The following is a 10,365-nucleotide window of genomic DNA, read 5'->3' as shown; positions in this document are numbered from 1 at the left end:
TGCAGTCGCTAGGTTTACTGTTTTGCGATTGGTTATTGATGAAAAGCGCGAACTGACGCGGGAGAATGTTGTTTTACTATTGGCTGTTGAGTGGACTGACCAACGGTAAAGCAATATTCTTCGCGTGCCTTTCTCTGCTGGTAGAGAAGACTTAAGAGTATTCTAGGGAGGAGTCGGAGCCTAGCCATGAAACAGTTTGGACGTGTGTAGTAGTAGTTCCGATGGAAATGATAAGATGCCAGATCTAGCAGTGTTTCATACATCAAAAGTCTTAAAGTGTTGTAAAGTGACGGCATAATTATTCCGATGGGTGTGTAGAAATTTCGGAATATTTAGGTGAATTTTGTGACGAGAAAAGACATACATTCCGCGTGGCGTATTGAGCAGGTCGGTGGGTAAAAACTGTGACTGCATTAGGTACCGACAGACTTAATATTTGGCGAGCATTATCAACCAAAAACAATACGTATTTTTGTAGCTATTACGTTTTCGGAAAATGCAACACCATAAACTTGCTAATGTGAGTGAAAAGGATAGTGAGTGACTGCGTTATACTAGCACGGGCTTGGCAGTGATACTTGTTCACGTAAGTTTCAGAATGTATTAATTAAGGACAAAATTTCAAACCATTCATTTCGTGTGAAAACTTTCTTCCGAAACGTAGATTTAGTGGCTTTAATTGCAGCCTGGTTCACGTCGAAGTACAGTAGGTTTCGCTCGGCTTCCCTACTCATGATCTCCTGAGTCAATGTTCACAAGTAGGTGCAGGTTCGTTACAAAGGGACGGAAGGAACCGCGCCGCCGCACTGGTAAACAAAGAAAACCCCGCACCACGGGACCGTGACATGTGGCTGCAGGAGGCAGAACAAAATGGCGCAGGATATCAATAAAGTGATCGATCTTGGAGTAATAAGTTTTCTGCATTTGAAGGGGAGCAATGCTGCAACAATCCACTTTGCCACTCTGAGCTTGTGGGAGGGTGCGGCAACAATGCACCCTCGCATGACACTGTCGACAGGTGGCGTAGACGTTTCCACTATTGTCAAACAAGTCTGGAGGGCGAAGATCTTAGTGGTAGGTTTTCTCTCTGAGTAGACATGAGTCGTTCGCGAACTAACGGGTCCAAAGGAACGGTTCACCAAGATGAACGGAACGTGGTTCACTTCGGTCGCGGCTTTCTACTATCTAGTTCCCGGAAACGGGAAACGGTCGGTCTCGTTCTGTCGGCCGGTCTCGTTCCAGCCTCGGTCCCGTTCCCGTCTGCCTCGGTCTCACTCGGCCGGACTCGTCCTTCTTCGCGTGGCCACTCGTCGCAGTTCCACAACCGACTGCTCATAGCTAGTTCAGTATCGAGTTGTTCGTTTCATTCGCTGCGCACGCCCATTCTAGATGCGTTTCAAACCTTTTTTGAACTCTGAACTTCTGGTTCTTTTCGTATTTCATTCAGCGTCCGCGACCGGTAATTAAAATGTATTTTATAATTAAGTTAATTAAAAATTACGTGGTATGTAATACATATACCTTTTCAGGTAACAAAACGGCCTATCAGGGTAATTCTCTATTTCGATAAACAGCAGATGAAATACTTGTAAAAAGGCAAGATTTTTTTTGTTATTACACATGCAAAGGAAGTCGGCACGGCACACACGAGTGTGCCATTTTCCGTCTTTTTTTTATCCAAGGTAAAAGGGCATATTCATTGTTATGGAAGGCAGACCGGCTTACAACCGAATGAAGCCTGCGCTCCATAATTGAGTGTATGGTGTCACATTTTGTAAAGAGAATATGATAAGTCCTACAAGATTATTTCAGTGGTACAGGGTGGCTCACGAAAAATCGGCCCCGAGTACTAGACTGCTCATTGTCACTTACCAATCGTCATCTGTTGTTTCAAAGTTGTTTGCATTAGCTTATTTGTTATTTCTTCACTGCCTAATTATTACATGTTTATCTATTCTGCCCGTGGCGGTCAACAAATCGTGCGTAATTGGCGAGCAGTCTGTACTTGGGGCCGGTTTTTTGTGCGCCACCTTACATTATTTCACTGCCATCAGCCACATAACGCTACAGTTGGCTAAACGAGAGGTTTTGCACACTCACGAAAATTACAAGTGTGTGAGAATTTGCTATGAATAGAAACTCTGTACTGCAGGGGGGAGGGAAGTGCCCCCTTTTGGCGCCTTCCATCTTCAGTCACTTATGCTACTAATTTTCAATTTTGCATTAGAACCATATACAAGCACAAACGAACGGTGAACGACTAAAAAGGAATGGTTCCCAAAAAAAGAGTGATCACCAGTGAACTAGTTCCCAAGGATGAACGAGTTTGCCAGTCTCTGTCTCTGACAAGTACCGGGAGTGCAAACAAAATTAGGACCTGTTGCTCGAAGACTGGCGTATCATAACAGGGTGAAAGCAGAAAAAAATGAAAGTCAGTCATGAATCAGTTTTGAACATCTTGCAGCACATTTTGAACACAACAGAGGACACATACAGCTAGTTGCCACGACTGTTTAGATCATTCAATTATTCCACCTTGAGAAACAGAGAAGCTAGTCGTAAGTTAAAGATAGTATGATCATGTGTCGGACAGGAACACTGTGAGACCCCAGAATGTATATGTTTCATACTTGATAGATCTCTTACTTTCAAGAAGTACTACATGAACTGCAAGTCAAAACATTCCACCAAGAACAAACTTGTACGGAAACTGGCTGTATTACAGTAGTCTAACAGAAACTTTACGAACCGCTGATGTGGCACTATGCTATTCTGCGTCAGAGTATGCTTGTTATTTTTGGGATAATTCAACTCATGCCAAACAGGTGGGTTGGAGGTTGGGTTTATTTGGGGGGAAGAGACCAAACAGCGAGGTCATCGGTCTCATCGGATTAGGAAAGGATGGGAAAGGAAGTCGGCCGTGCCCTGTCAAAGGAACCGTCCCGTCATTTGCCTGAAGCGATTTAGGTTGGTTCAAATGGCTCTGAGCACTATGGGACTTAACATCTATGGTCATCACTCCCCTAGAACTTAGAACTACTTAAACCTAACTAACCTAAGGACATCACACAACACCCAGTCATCACGAGGCAGAGAAAATCCCTGACCCCGCCGGGAATCGAACCCGGGAACCCGGGAGCGATTTAGGGAAATCACTGTTAAGATTCACTGGATGTTTCCATTATAAGATTTTCACTCTGCAGTGGAGTGTGCATTGATATGAAACTTCCTGGCAGATTAAAACTGTGTGCCGGACCGAGAATCGAACTCGGAACCTTTGCCTCTCGCGGGCAAGTGCTCTACCATCTGAGCTATCCAAGCACGACTCACGTCCCGTCCTCACATCTTTACTTCTACCAGTTCCTCGTCTCCTACCTTCCAAACTTTACAGAAGCTCTCCTGGTTCGCAAGAGAGCTTCTGTAAAGTTTGAAAGGTAGGAGACGAGGTACTGGCAGAAGTTGTGAGGACGGGGCGTGAGTCGTGCATGGGTAGCTCAGATGGCAGATCACTTACGTTACTGGTATAGATAAAAGGTTTATCAACCTAACCGCAGACAGTTTCATCAATCTTACTGAGTAAGTGTACAATAGGATAACTTCTGCGCAAACTGCAATAGCCGCAGTTTATTCTCTTAATAGATTTACTGTTTCATAATCTTGATCTAAAGCCACTTCAGTCGCAACGGAAAATTCGTGCTGTCTCTGGCACAAAATTATTTCGAGCGAAGACCTGACAAAATATTTGTCTCGTGCAGGACACAATGGTTCACTTCAAATGTTAATAAACGCATAACAATTCACCTCACCATGTAAAACCATCAACATTATTCAATTCTACCACCAGTGGTGTTATTCTGATTGTTCTTAGACAGGCTGTGTGCCTGCTGGAGACATTGCAAAACAATGTGAGGCGAAACGAATGTCAAGGTCAGCTGCATGAAAGGATACGGAAGAATTTGTTTTATTGTGATAATTTTGGTACAGAACATTTCCAAACTCAGACTGCATTCTCGGGCAAGATATTATTGAGTATATTTTCATCTGTATATTTGGTTTCGCTTCAGAAATAAATTCTAATAGGAGAGCAATTTCCCTCCATAGGCTGTATTAATTAGTAATCAGTCTAGCTATTAGCGAATTTCGGCGCTTTTTACTGTGGAATATGTGTGACAACTACATTTAATGGGATTACCTCAATAACAGCTGGATGTGCTGGCTTTCATGGTGTTTATTTACAATAGAACACAGAGTCCAATATTTTTTTTTCATGGGACTTCATAAAGTACATAATATGGTTAATTGTTTGACGTTCTGCTCTATTGTTAATTATTATTTTCCAAGCAGAGGAGCTTCACATAAACTGACAAAGACTGCAGATACTCCTTAGGAAGACATCAGTTTGACAAAATAAAGCTATATTTAGAAATACAACCGTTTACAGCAAATCTACAAAACCAGTTAAAATTCTACCAGTGATTATAGCAAAGAAAGAGAAATTATAGGTGTGCCCTTATACAGTAACATCTGACATGGTCTGACTTGGATTCAATAGTATGCAGTCTATTTAAAGGTTCCGACAGTGTGACCAAATCTTTCTTAGCTTATAACGATAAAATTATACCTTTTTACTTGACACAGATCTACAATACGGTGCCACAACGTCTCCGAACCAATGGTAGATGGAATTCCCTTTGTGATATGAAATAATGAATTACATCTTTCCTCAAATGAAGGTTACAGTTTCGTTTTCGTATCGCAAAAGCTCTTTTTTGCCGTTGTTTTTTATAATAAAGTCTTCAATGTTCCAGCAAGATTAAGCTAAATTCAGAGATAAATAGTCAACTACTTGATTTGTAATACATACAGCCTTTTTATTACTATAAGTTATATCCCTTATAGATGAGGTACTTCAATTATTATTTTATTAATAAAATCAAGGAAAAGCAAGGTAGACAAGTTAACAAAGAAAATCCACACAATCTTGCAAAACGGGAAAAGAGACAAAGAAAGTGGGTGGGGAGGAAGGACCAGAGAGGATTTAGAAGTACAGATTGAACAGGAGACCTCACTCAAAAGAGACAAATTCAGACTAGAAGTCAAGAAATTGAAAGATTTTCAGGAAGTTACAACAAACAGAATAACTGCTGGTATTAAATGGTCAGATAAGAGGCTTAGAGGAGACTGAATAAAAAAAGGAATATTTTTCTTGAGGTGGTCGCAGTTGGCCTGTAACGAAATAATATATATCTCACTGCACTTTTTCTGATACAGTTGGGACAAATAACGTTTCAGATACGTTCCAGTTTGTGAAAAATCAGGTTTTTCTTAATTTCAGTTACGGATATACGCAGATCAATTACGCATACATCATGATTTTCTGTAGGGAATTGTTATATATTTTACTTTTTCCTACTATCTTTCGCAGTTGCAATATTGCTGAGCAGTAAACTGCAATAAATCACGCGAAACAAATTTTTTGAAATTTTTCTGTAAAATAATTAGGTATATTTAGTTTTATGTTTTTTTTAATATACTCATTGCATTTGAGTTTCACAGCGTTCTTCTGTTTACCTATACTCTTGGCCTTCGATGACAAGGAATAACTTCCAGTTTGTCACCGCCACTTTATACCTACTAAAAGACAAACAGAAAAGGTCTCAGTCACTTCAGGCGTTTGCACCTCAATATACAGAAATTCCCAAAATAAAGCCGTTGCTTCAGTTTATGGAAAGTCAAACAAGTACGTTTTTAAGTGGAGAATAATGTTGTTCCTGTTATGATAGCTCCAAAATCTACAGTACTGAAGCACTGGCAGCTACAACTCCTAAGTATCTCTCTATATATATCGCACGCTATTAGCATCTCGAACTATCCAAAATATTTACATGATATCAGTTTGACCTCGGTTTAAAATATCATCTCAAAAGAACAGATACCGTTCTTACAGCGAATAGACAAAAATCACTTCGGATAACGTTCGGTAGAATTAGCTTTAAAAATTATTCTTCGACGGCCCCCTTAGCGACCATCAAGCAATCATCTTTTTACTGTAACATATTACACGAGATCCAGATTCTATTTTATTTCTATGTGCACAAAAGTTTTTAATCATACTGGAAAAACAGAAGCTGAAGTCGGCTCCACGCAATTTAACCCCAAGCGAAATGCTTCCTTATAACCATTAGATGACAAATCGACGCCAACCACTATCCAACTGAACTATTGCTATCAGTTTCACTGAAGTCTACGGTCCTGCTTCTTCTTTTTTTCCCATGAGTCCAGCCGTTCACCTTTTTGGCATCAGTGCTTACTCGGCATCGCTTCCATTTGTTAAACCGCGATTTTTCTTCCACTTTAGCGAACATCTACAACACTGAGGCAAAATTTAGATATTCATACAGAATCACAACTGGGAGAATCCAGCGATTAATGAATGTGGTATTCAATCTCCACAGAAGTCTATACGTAAGGTAGTGCGGCACCTTTGCCACGTAACGCTTCTGTATTCATTATGTATAGAAAACTCATGTGAAACAGTGATTCTGGTATAAGATGTTATCTCACGTTCTTTTCTTGTAAGCGAGTTGGGGTGTCAGTCACTGAAACAAATGCGGTTTCCTTTGCGGTGAGATCTGTTTACGAAATTTCAGTCAACATCTTTCTCTTCCGAATGCGAAAATATTTTGTTGACACCGACCTACGTAGGGAGAAACGATCATCATAATAAAACAAGAGAAATCAGAGCTCGAACGGAAAGAATTAGATGTTCATTTTTCCCACGCGCCATTCGAGAGTGGATTGGTAGAAAAGTGGCATGAAAATGGTTCGATGAACCTTCAGCCAGGCACTTAAGTGTGAATTGCAGAGTAGCCATGTAGATGTAGATGGAGATGTAGAAAGGGTCGGGAAAACTTCAGAAGTGGGCAGATAAGGTTTTAACTTCACAATACGGTTAGAGCACATGCGTTGAGGAGATAGTCATGAATCGTTGAAAGATACATTACTCTCGTAAGGAGAAACTTGGCCAGTAAATTTAGAGATTCAGTATTAGATAAAGACATACGAATAGCGTAGCAGATGTGAGTGACAAACAAAAAACCGCTTTCTATTGTTCACATGCAGATAAAAATGGAACTAAGTGGTTTAATTTGTGGAATTTTCTAGCCAATCCAAAAATATATGTAAAGAGTAGTAAAAATAGTTTACTAATCAAACTCATATGGTCTCTAAATCTAGTCTGTCTTTTACCGATGGTGTCGCGTAGTACGGAATATGTTTCGTTTAATCATTTGCTCGAACTCGAAAGTTGTTATACATTCTCATGTGAATCATGCAGAGCCACGCGGGGTAGCCGTGTGGTCTTGGGCATCTTGTCACTGTTCGCGTGGCTGCCCCTGTCGGAGGTTGAAGTCCTCCCTCGGGCACGAGTATGTGTGTTGTTTTTAGCGGAAGTTAGTGTGAGTTAGCTTAAGTAGTGTGTAAGTTTAGGGTCCGATGACCTCAGCAGCTTGGTCCAACAGGACTTACCACAAATTTACAAATTTTCCAATTATGCAGGAACCGCGTTATTTTCTCAGAACAAAGCGCTTCGTATGTGTCTGTGTCCTGTAGATAACAGATGAGTTCACGCACAGGATCGTGTTGTAATCAGTTGTTACGGAAAGACGATGATGAAACCCAGTGACAGCCCCCTAACCTCTCACCTGTCTTCCATTTCTAACCAACTTAGGTGGCGAAATTCACGAACGCGCTGTTCTGTGCTCAGTGTTTCATCAGTTCCGTATATTTTCAATAAGGTTCCGGTAGCGATATCATCAGTTTTCCAAAAATTTGTCGCTGTCGGCAATTCCTGTACGCTAAACACTTATCATTACAGGCGCAAAGGGTAAGAAGTTAAACATTTTGGAAGAAATTGAAATATTTAGGCATATAGAGGACAAATATTTGTCCCTCCTTAACGACCAAATATTTAGCGCTAATCAGGCCTTTTTAGAAGTTATGAAATTGGTGCTATTAGTGTAATCCTGGGGCTCTAGCATTTCTGCCTAAATACGACCCATTTCCTCTCTGGCCTTATGTCGTCTTGTTAACCAAGCCCTTGGAGTTTTTTGACTAGAAAATGATACTACCAGTTTGTCGCTTTAAATGTCGACGTATCTTACGCATTTTAAAGTAAGTATAATATGGAAATGGGTTGAAGTTCACTCGCATTACGTCTTCCTCCCACGCTGGTGTGTATCTTTCAAGCGTAATAATTTTGCTATGGTATTTTTATAAGAAGAATTTTATTGTTCGTTAGAAGTTCTTGCTCCGTATGGCGCAGTATTGCGTGTTACAGGGGGCCTCTTCATACGAAATTATGGTTCTGTGTTAGTAATGTTCTCTTTCTAGTGATATACGATACTTAAATTCTGTTTCGATACTGCACCTGTGTGTTGTATTATACACCCAGTTTTCTCATTAAATTTACCGCCTTCATTTGTATTTTACTTTGTCAGAATTTTAGGATACGTTATTGCACAGGTGTTGCTCCTAGCAGTTCCATCTTATTAGTGATTTATGTACATTACATTTATAAAGTTTTAGTGGCTTTGTATATCCAGTTTACGATCTCTCATTCTTACCAGCAGCTGCGTGGCAACGCCACCTATTGAAGTGATTCTGTATTAGGTGTCAGTACTGGCACACGACGCTGTGGTGCATTACGCTAACTACTAAAGCCCCATCTTATTCTATAATTTGCTCCTGTAAACGTGTACGCGTTTATGCAGGTCTTGGAGTCACTCATGTCCATCTACAAAGGTAAGGCCTTATTATAAGGCTTCGGCAATACGATTGCATTTCTGAGTGTCCCATCACTGGTCAATTCTCCTATCCGTTTTTACTATTTAATATTTCTAGTATTTACTGAGGTTAACGAAGGCGATGTTGGCCTGATGTAGTCGACAATGCCCTTTGCCTACACTGTCTAACGGATCGTCCTAAGAAATACCAAAGTAAGGTATTTGCTCTTTCAGTATTTGATCTGTTTATACATGCTTTTAGTTTATCCATATCTGCACAACGCGATCGCGATCCTTAAATAGATGTATTTGTTCTCTGTTTCCTATGTATATCAGCCTGAAGATCCCTAAATAAGGTGAAACGCGTAGTTGATAAGTAAAAAAACTAAAATCACAACCAAGACTGTTTTCATCTAATACTACTAAACACTGGTTTGCTGATTCATGCCACAGATGGATTGGAAGAATTTAGAACAGTTTGACATTGAAGACGGTATTGTAGAAATGGAAAGTGAAATGGAAGACATGAACTACGAAAAGAATCTGATGTACACTGATCAGCCAATACATTACGATCACTTACCTAACAGCCGATATGTCCAACTTTGACAGGGATAACAGCGGCGACGCGTCGTGCCGTGGAATCTGTGAGGCCGTGGTAGGTCGCTGGAGTGACGTGGCACCACATCTGGACACACAAGGCTCCTAGTTACCGTAAAGTACGGGTGGTAGGCGAAGACCTCTGACGTCTAGTTCAGTCACATCCCAGACGTGTTCGATCGACTTCAGATCTGGCGAGCTGGAGGCCAGCACATGAATTGGAACTCGACGCTATGTTCCTTGAACCACTACATCACTCTCCTGGCCTTCTGACATGGCGCATTATCTTGTTGAAAAATGCCAATGCCGTCGAGAAAAATGGTCACTACTAGGGGGTCAATATTTTCAGCCAGTGTCGTCATGGAGCTCGACTGGACACGCTGATGCCCACTTTAATGCTCCCCCCAAAGTATAAAGGAGCTGCCCCCAGCTTTTCTCCGTCCTGCTGTACAGGTGTCAAGGATCTGTTCCTCTGGAAGACGACGGTTTCGAGCCCTCCCATCGGCATGATGGAATTCATCAGACCGCCAACGCTCTGCCACTGCCCCAATGTCCAGTGCCGATGGTCCCGTGCCCATTTCAGTCATTGTTGTCGATGTCGTGGTGTTAACATTGGCTCATGCATGTGGCATTGACTGCAGAGGCCTGGCGCTAGGAATGTTCAGTGCACTGTGTGTTCAGACACATTTTTACTCTGCCCAGGATTAAAGTCAGATGCCGTTTCCGCCCCACTTGGCGACGTGTCCTGTTTTACCGGGCTGACCAACCTACGCTGACTGACGTCTGTAATGGGAGGTGACCGTCCAACCCCACGACGTCTGGACGTGGTTCCACCTTGATTTCGCCACATGTTGAAGACACTCACCACAGCACGAGCCTCCGGGCCATCACAATCTGCCCACGGTCAAACTCAGATACGAGGATGAGTCAAATGAAAACCTTAAATTTGTAATAACAAATCGAAATTTCCCGCCGACATCCT

Source organism: Schistocerca piceifrons, chromosome 3, assembly GCF_021461385.2.
Source record: "Schistocerca piceifrons isolate TAMUIC-IGC-003096 chromosome 3, iqSchPice1.1, whole genome shotgun sequence".
Lineage (NCBI taxonomy): Eukaryota > Metazoa > Arthropoda > Insecta > Orthoptera > Acrididae > Schistocerca > Schistocerca piceifrons.
This window is presented reverse-complemented; position numbering follows the sequence as displayed.